General features: G+C 44.3%; 1 long non-coding RNA gene across 1 annotated transcript; it reads left to right on the top strand.

The window, feature by feature from the left end:
- The first annotated feature begins 1,580 nt into the window (after positions 1-1,580).
- Positions 1,581-7,648, top strand: LOC139374396 (uncharacterized). The gene is made up of 3 exons (XR_011627680.1): positions 1,581-1,682; positions 6,798-6,865; positions 6,979-7,648. It is a non-coding gene; the product is annotated as an uncharacterized lncRNA (long non-coding RNA).
- Positions 7,649-8,347: the final 699 nt, after the last annotated feature.

An 8,347-nucleotide genomic window follows, 5' to 3' on the forward strand; every position in this document is an offset into this window, starting at 1 on the left:
TAAGCTTAGCAATGGACTCCTGAGTGGCGCAGCGGTCTCAGTGCTTGAGGCGTCACAACAGACACCCTGGTTCGATTCCAGGCTGTATCACAACCGGCCGTGATTGGGAGTCCCGTAGTGCGGGCGAGCAATTAGCCCAGCGTCGTCCGGGGGTAGGCCGTCATAGTAAATAAGAACATGTTCTTAACTGGCTTGCCTAGTTAAATAAAATAAGAGCCTCAAATGAGCTAATGTAGCATCTGGTTGGCGTTTCTACTCACACTACCAAATATGTTGGAAGCCCAGTGAGCAGCAGAGAAGAAATAGCCAGATTGATCTGTCTAGAAACTTGACTCTTTGCCAAAGTAAAAAATAAATTAAAAAAATGCGTAGTTTAGAAGTCCGAAGGCAAGTTTAGTTACGTCACGGGCGCATTTCACATAGTAGGCGTTCCCTAACGGAAATATGCAAATAAATGCTACAACGCGCCAATAGGATCTCACTAGCTGGTGCTTGGCTCTGCCCACCTTGCTTGTTTTTTATTTTTAATTTCACCTTTATTTAACCAGGTAGGATAGTTGAGACCAAGTTCTCATTTACAACTGCGACCTGGCCAAGAATAAAGCAAAGCAGTTCGACACAAACAACAGAGTTACACATGGAGTAAACAAACAGTCAATAATACAGTAGAGAAGGTATATTTACAGTGTGTACAAATGAGGTAGGATAAGGGAGGTAAGGTAATAAATAGGCCATGGTGGTGAAGTAATTACAATGCAGAAGATTGATGTGCAAGTAGAGATACTGGGACGCAAGATAAATACATAATAAATTATTCTGCCCCACTATGACATTTGTTCATATTTGGAAGTGGACAGGCTGTGGTCTCTTAGGTTAGTTATATACACATCTTTGGTATGAAGATAGGCTAAAAGCTGCGTATCCGATCACACATGGCGACCTTGGCAGGCAAAAGAAAAAAGCTCATGCGTAGAAACACGTCATTGGGTCTAACGGTCCCATATATCGCCGAACTGCGCATGTGCATGACGTCAAATCAAAAGGCACTCCTGTATAAAAAAAATGAATTTTTTTTTTACGAAAATGCAAACTTGTCAGTTTTTTTATGCTTGTTTTACCTTCACGAGGTTGGAGTAATAACACGTTGAACTACGTATAAGACATTGGCTCGGATGTAGGTTGTTCCTTTTAGTTGTCGAAGGAAGAATTGTTCACTTCTCTCATTGACTTCTCAAACACCGGGCTGGTCTGTTTCGCAAGCGTTCCCGGAAGTACCGCGATGTTGCGCCTCTGGCTTTAGAAACTCTGTGTTATCAAGGACTCCATATTAACTTCTCCATTGGATTGGTCGAACAGTGCAAAAGAAAACCTCCCCCTACAGTTTTCTCTCTCGTCAACACCAGTATGCTGGCAATCTAGTTTCAGACGTTTTTTTATTTTTTTAACATAATTACAGTATTTTTAATGGGAGGAAAATTGAGGGGAGGGCTTTAGGATTTGTGTGACAGTTCAACAGCGCAATCTCCGTAAAGGGCAGTCAGACGGCTGGGGGCAAAAAAATCGTAGAACTGGTTCTCGTAAGAGCTCGCAAGGGGGTGTCAAATACGGACATTGCCCCCCCCCCGCCCCCCCCCCCGGAATATAGCATTTACTGATGATGTTGGTGTCTTTGAAGAGTTTCTGTGAGTATCTTAATGATTCAAACAGGATTAAAACGTAAGGGTTGTTGGATGACCAGTTTTTGCTGGGCAGTCCTTTGTTTACTTGTGTAGCCATCTGCGAGATAATAATATGACTGCGGCCCTCAATTTGGGGTTTTCGTACATGTGTGCGCATTCCTGTGTGGTAATACTGATGGTATGTCAGGGCAGATGGTTCGTTTTATAAAGTAGGTTAGGATAATTCGTCTTAACAGGTTAGGTGAATTAACGTAGTGGCTTGAGATAATTGAGGTTAAGGTTAAGAAAAGGGTTAGGCTTAGCGACAACGCTACGGTTGTCAACAACTGTTGTCCCCGACGCGGCCACTATGGTGCTGTAGACCTACTCCATCTAGTCACAACGGTCCAAACGGAAACGGATCATTAGCATCATGAACACCTGTACACCCTTCATATGCTCACTCGCTCCTGGATCGGAGAAATATCCTATTCAGCTAATTCTTCTTGTCTGCTAAATTAACAAACCAACAGCCTATGGCATGGTGCATAGCCATATAATGTACATGTAATGTACAGTAGGTCAACTCATTCTGTTCTTCTGAAACATATTTCCATCATATCATAAAGTTTCTTTAGACCTGCCTAAAATAAGTAAATAATTTATTGTGATGGTGTGTATTCAATTGATTTATTAGACTTTTTTTTTTTTTAAAGTAGATAATAGTGAAGACATCAAAACTATGAAATAACACATATGGAATCATGTAATAACCAAAAAAAAGTGTTAAACAAATCACAATATATTTGAGATTCTTCAAAGTAGCCACCCTTTGCCTTGATGACAGCGTTGCACACGCTTGTCATTCTCTCAACCAGCTTCATGAGGTAGTCACCTGGAATGCATTTCAATTTACAGGTGTGCCTTGTTCAAAGTAAATTTGTGGAATGTCTTTCCTTAATGCGTCAGTAGTGTTGTGACAAGGTAGGGGTGGTATACAGAAGATAGCCTATCTGGTAAAAGACCAAGTCCATATTATAGCAAGAACATCTCAAATAAGCAAAGAGAAACGACAGTCCATCATTACTTTAAGACATGAAGGTCAGTCAATCCGGAAATTTCAAGAACTTTTAAAGTTTCTTCAAGTGCAGTCGCAAAAACCATGAAGTTCTATGATGAAACTGGCTCTTATGAGGACCGCCACATGAAAGGAAGACCCAGAGTTACCTCTGCTGCAGAGGATAAGTTCATCAGAGTTAACTGCACCTCAGAAATTACAGCCCAAATAAATGCTTCACAGAGTTCAAGGAACAGACGCATCTCATAATCAACTGTTCAAAGGAGACTGCGTGAATCAGGCCTTCATGGTCGATTTGCTGCAAAGAAACCACTACTACGCACTACGCACGCCTGACCAGCATCACCACCCTGGATGGTTCCGACCTTGAATATGTGGACATCTATAAGTACCTAGGTGTCTGGCTAGACTCTAAACTCTCCTTCCAGACCCATATCAAACATCTCCAATCGAAAATCAAATCAAGAGTCGGCTTTCTATTCCGCAACAAAGCCTCCTTCACTCACAACCGCCAAACTTACCCTAGTAAAACTGACTATCCTACCGATCCTCGACTTCGGCGATGTCATCTACAAAATTGCTTCCAACACTCTACTCAGCAAACTGGATGCAGTTTATCACAGTGCCATCCGTTTTGTCACTAAAGCACCTTATACCACCCACCACTGCGACTTGTATGCTCTAGTCGGCTGGCCCTCGCTACATATTCGTCGCCAGACCCACTGGCTCCAGGTCATCTACAAGTCCATGCTAGGTAAAGCTCCGCCTTATCTCAGTTCACTGGTTACGATGGCAACACCCATCCGTAGCACGCGCTCCAGCAGGTGTATCTCACTGATCATCCCTAAAGCCAACACCTCATTTGGCCGCCTTTCGTTCCAGTTCTCTGCTGCCTGTGACTGGAACGAATTGCAAAAATCGCTGAAGTTGGAGACTTTTATCTCCCTCACCAACTTCAAACATCTGCTATCTGAGCAGCTAACCGATCGCTGCAGCTGTACACAGTCTATTGGTAAATAGCCCACCCATTTTTCACCTACCTCATCCCCATACTGTTTTTATTTATTTACTTTTCTGTTCTTTTGCACACCAGTATCTCTACCTGCACATGACCATCTGATCATTTATCACTCCAGTGTTAATCTGCATAATTGTAATTATTCGCCTACCTTCTCATGCCTTTTGCACACAATGTATATAGACTCCCCTTTTTTCTACTGTGTTATTGACTTGTTAATTGTTTACTCCATGTGTAACTCTGTGTTGTCTGTTCACACTGCTATGCCTTATCTTGGCCAGGTCGCAGTTGCAAATGAGAACTTGTTCTCAACTAGCCTACCTGGTTAAATAAAGGTGTTCTCAACTAGCCTACCTGGTTAAATAAAGGTGTTCTCAACTAGCCTACCTGGTTAAATAAAGGTGAAATAAAAAAAATAAAAATAAAAAACTAAAGGACACCAATAATAAGAGACTTGCTTGGGCCAAGAAACACGAACAATGGACATTAGACCGGTGGAAATCTGTCCTTTGGTCTGATGAGTCCAAATTTGAGATTTTGGGCTCCAACCGCCGTGTCTTTGTGAGACGCAGAGTAGGTGAACGGATGATCTCTGCATGTGTGGTTCCCACCGTGAAGCATAGAGGAAAGGGAAGGGTGGGATACCTAGTCAGTTGTACAGGGAAAGGGGGGATACCTAGTCAGTTGTACAGGGAAAGGGGGGATACCTAGTCAGCTGTACAGGGAAAGGGGGGATACCTAGTCAGTTGTACAGGGAAGGGTGGGATACCTAGTCAGTTGTACAGGGAAAGGGGGGATACCTAGTCAGTTGTACAGGGAAAGGGGGGGGATACCTAGTCAGTTGTGCAGGGAAAGGGGGGATACCTAGTCAGTTGTACAGGGAAAGGGGGGGATACCTAGTCAGTTGTACAGGGAAAGGGGGAGATACCTAGTCAGTTGTACAGGGAAAGGGGGAGATACCTAGTCAGTTGTACAGGGAAAGGGGGAGATACCTAGTCAGTTGTACAGGGAAGGGTGGGATACCTAGTCAGTTGTACAGGGAAAGGGGGGATACCTAGTCAGTTGTACAGGGAAAGGGGGGGGATACCTAGTCAGTTGTGCAGGGAAAGGGGGGATACCTAGTCAGTTGTACAGGGAAAGGGGGGGATACCTAGTCAGTTGTACAGGGAAAGGGGGAGATACCTAGTCAGTTGTACAGGGAAGGGTGGGATACCTAGTCAGTTGTACAGGGAAAGGGGGGATACCTAGTCAGTTGTACAGGGAAAGGGGGGGGATACCTAGTCAGTTGTGCAGGGAAAGGGGGGATACCTAGTCAGTTGTACAGGGAAAGGGGGGGATACCTAGTCAGTTGTACAGGGAAAGGGGGGATACCTAGTCAGTTGTACAGGGAAAGGGGGGATACCTAGTCAGTTGTAAAGGGACAAAGGGGGGGATACCTAGTCAGTTGTACAGGGAAAGGGGGGATACCTAGTCAGTTGTAAAGGGAAAGGGGGGATACCTAGTCAGTTGTACATGGAAAGGGGGGGATACCTAGTCAGTTGTACAGGGAAAGGGGGGATACCTAGTCAGTTGTACAGGGAAAGGGGGGGATACCTAGTCAGTTGTACAGGGAAAGGGGGGGATACCTAGTCAGTTGTACAGGGAAAGGGGGGGATACCTAGTCAGTTGTACAGGGAAAGGGGGGGATACCTAGTCAGTTGTACAGGGAAAGAGGGGGATACCTAGTCAGTTGTACAGGGAAAGGGGGGTATACCTAGTCAGTTGTACAGGGAAAGGGGGGGATACCTAGTCAGTTGTACAGGGAAAGGGGGGATACCTAGTCAGTTGTACAGGGAAAGGGGGGTATACCTAGTCAGTTGTACAGGGAAAGGGGGGATACCTAGTCAGTTGTACAGGGAAAGGGGGGATACCTAGTCAGTTGTAAAGGGACAAAGGGGGATACCTAGTCAGTTGTACAGGGAAAGGGGGGGATACCTAGTCAGTTGTACAGGGAAAGGGGGGTTACCTAGTCAGTTGTACAGGGAAAGGGGGGGGATACCTAGTCAGTTGTACAGGGACAAAGGGGGATACCTAGTCAGTTGTACAGGGAAAGGGGGGGGGATACCTAGTCAGTTGTAAAGGGACAAAGGGGGGTTACCTAGTCAGTTGTAAAGGGGAGAAGGAGAGTGATGGAGTGCTGCTTCAGATGACCTAGTCAGTTGTACAGGGAAAGGGGGGGATACCTAGTCAGTTGTACAGGGAAAGGGGGGTTACCTAGTCAGTTGTAAAGGGGAGAAGGAGAGTGATGGAGTGCTGCTTCAGATGACCTGGCCTCCGCAATCACCCGACGTCAACACAATTGAGATTGTTTGGGATGAGTTGGATCACAGAGTGAAGGAAAATCAGCCAAAATGTACTTTGAAGAATTTAAACTATATTTTGATTTGTTTAACACTTTTTGGTTGCTACATGATTCCATATGTCAAAATTATGAAATAACACGTCTTCACTAGTATTCTACAATGTAGAAATTAGTAAAAAAAATTAAGAAAAACCTTTTGAATGATTAGGTGTGTCCAAACCATTGATTGGTACTGTATATAATTTCTCGTTGATATAAAATATTCGTTCCTTATGTTTCCAAAACCGTACCACAAGCGATGCGTTTTAAAGTTCAAAGTGAGCGTTGGGGATGTTAACAAAATTCCCCTGGCCAGAAAATACTATCGTCAATACGTGCTAAAGCAGTTAGCGACTATGAATGGGGGTTAGCCGCAATAGCTAGCTAGCTAATACTAAACGTATGTAGCACGAATTATTGGTTGTCATTGTATTCCCCTCTAATGTGCCACAGGTTGTTTGCCACAATAGCTCATTTGGATCACATTTGTGGAAGGTCGTTTCGTGCAATTTAAAAACAGCTACCTATTTTCTTAGCTATATTTATATATAAATAAATGTCCTAGCTATATTTATAAATAAATAAATGTCCTAGCTATATTTATAAATAAATAAATGTCCTAGCTATATTTTGAATGAGGTATGTATGTTTGTCCACCCACAGGCTGCCTCTCCAGCTTCTAGACAAGATCATCTCTGACAGTGCAACAACCTGTCCAGCATTTGACAAAGGTCAGTCCTTCTCAGCCATAGCATAATGATATGTAGCTAGCTACCAGCTACTAGCTACATACTTTGTCAGAATACTAACTATTCTCTCATTTGTGACTCAAATCACTAAACAGATGCGAAGTGAATGAGTGCCAGACTTTGTGGGGAAATGTCCAGACCGCAGCTCTTCACGTGAGACACATCCAGATTTGGGGTAACATCTCCCAATTGTCACGCCCAGCTGTTCAGACCAGAGATGGATCAAGAGCTCAACCTCTGCCACTATTTCGGCAGAGAACAGACAGTGGACTAAACTCCAGGGATGTATGGGGATACAGGAGAGACTGGCAACTACAGACAGCTCCAGGCTGGACCTGTCTGTCCCCTCTCTCTCTCTCTCCTCTATCCTCATCTTTCTGTCCCCTCCATTGCTTGTAGACGACGACGACGATGATATCTGTCAAGTCTTGTCCTGTTATTTTCATAACTAGGCATCGAACAGAACATATGTCGGCTAGTTGGTGGAATCATCCCCAGAATTGGTTTCATTTGCATTTAAAGTTATTCACAGACATCTCGGTAGGTTTTTTTTTTCCCCTCCTGAAATGGAGGATCTCTGTTCTACTGCCTTTTAGTAACCCAATAATCACCCTTTTGTCTGAACCAAGCAATTTACCATTATAATGAACAAAGTATAGGTCTAGTTTCAGATGTGCTGTGGACAGTGAGTTTGCTGTTGTTCTGAAAAGCCTCGTTCCCAACCTTCAACAATGGAGTAAAACATAGTACATGTTGCAAACTGTATCAAAGATCTTGTCCCCTCCTAATGTCGCATGTCAGACTTTACTGCTACAGAGCTGGTTTGTTCTAATATATTATACCAGACCTTGACTGAAAAACTACAGGACATTAGATCTCCAGGGAGAGGGTTGGGCTGAAAACCTACAGGACAGTAGATCTCCAGGAACAGGGTTGGACTGAAAACCTACAGGACAGTAGATCTCCAGGAAGAGGGTTGGACTGAAAACCTACAGGACAGTAGATCTCCAGGGAGAGGGTTGGGCTGAAAACCTACAGGACAGTAGATCTCCAGGAAGAGGGTTGGACTGAAAACCTACAGGACAGTAGATCTCCAGGGAGAGGGTTGGGCTGAAAACCTACAGGACAGTAGATCTCCAGGGAGAGGGTTGGACTGAAAACCTACAAGACAGTAGATCTACAGGAAGAGGGTTGGGCTGAAAACCTACAGGACGGTAGATCTCCAGGGAGAGGGTTGGAGTGAAAACCTACAGGACAGTAGATCTACAGGAAGAGGGTTGGGCTGAAAACCTACAGGACAGTAGATCTCCAGGAAGAGGGTTGGACTGATAACCTACAGGACAGTAGATCTCCAGGAAGAGGGTTGGACTGATAACCTACAGGACAGTAGATCTCCAGGAAGAGGGTTGGACTGAAAACCTACAGGACAGTAGATCTCCAGGAAGAGGGTTGGACTGAAAACCT

Source organism: Oncorhynchus clarkii, chromosome 19 (genome assembly GCF_045791955.1).
Source record: "Oncorhynchus clarkii lewisi isolate Uvic-CL-2024 chromosome 19, UVic_Ocla_1.0, whole genome shotgun sequence".
Taxonomy (NCBI): Eukaryota; Metazoa; Chordata; class Actinopteri; order Salmoniformes; family Salmonidae; genus Oncorhynchus; species Oncorhynchus clarkii.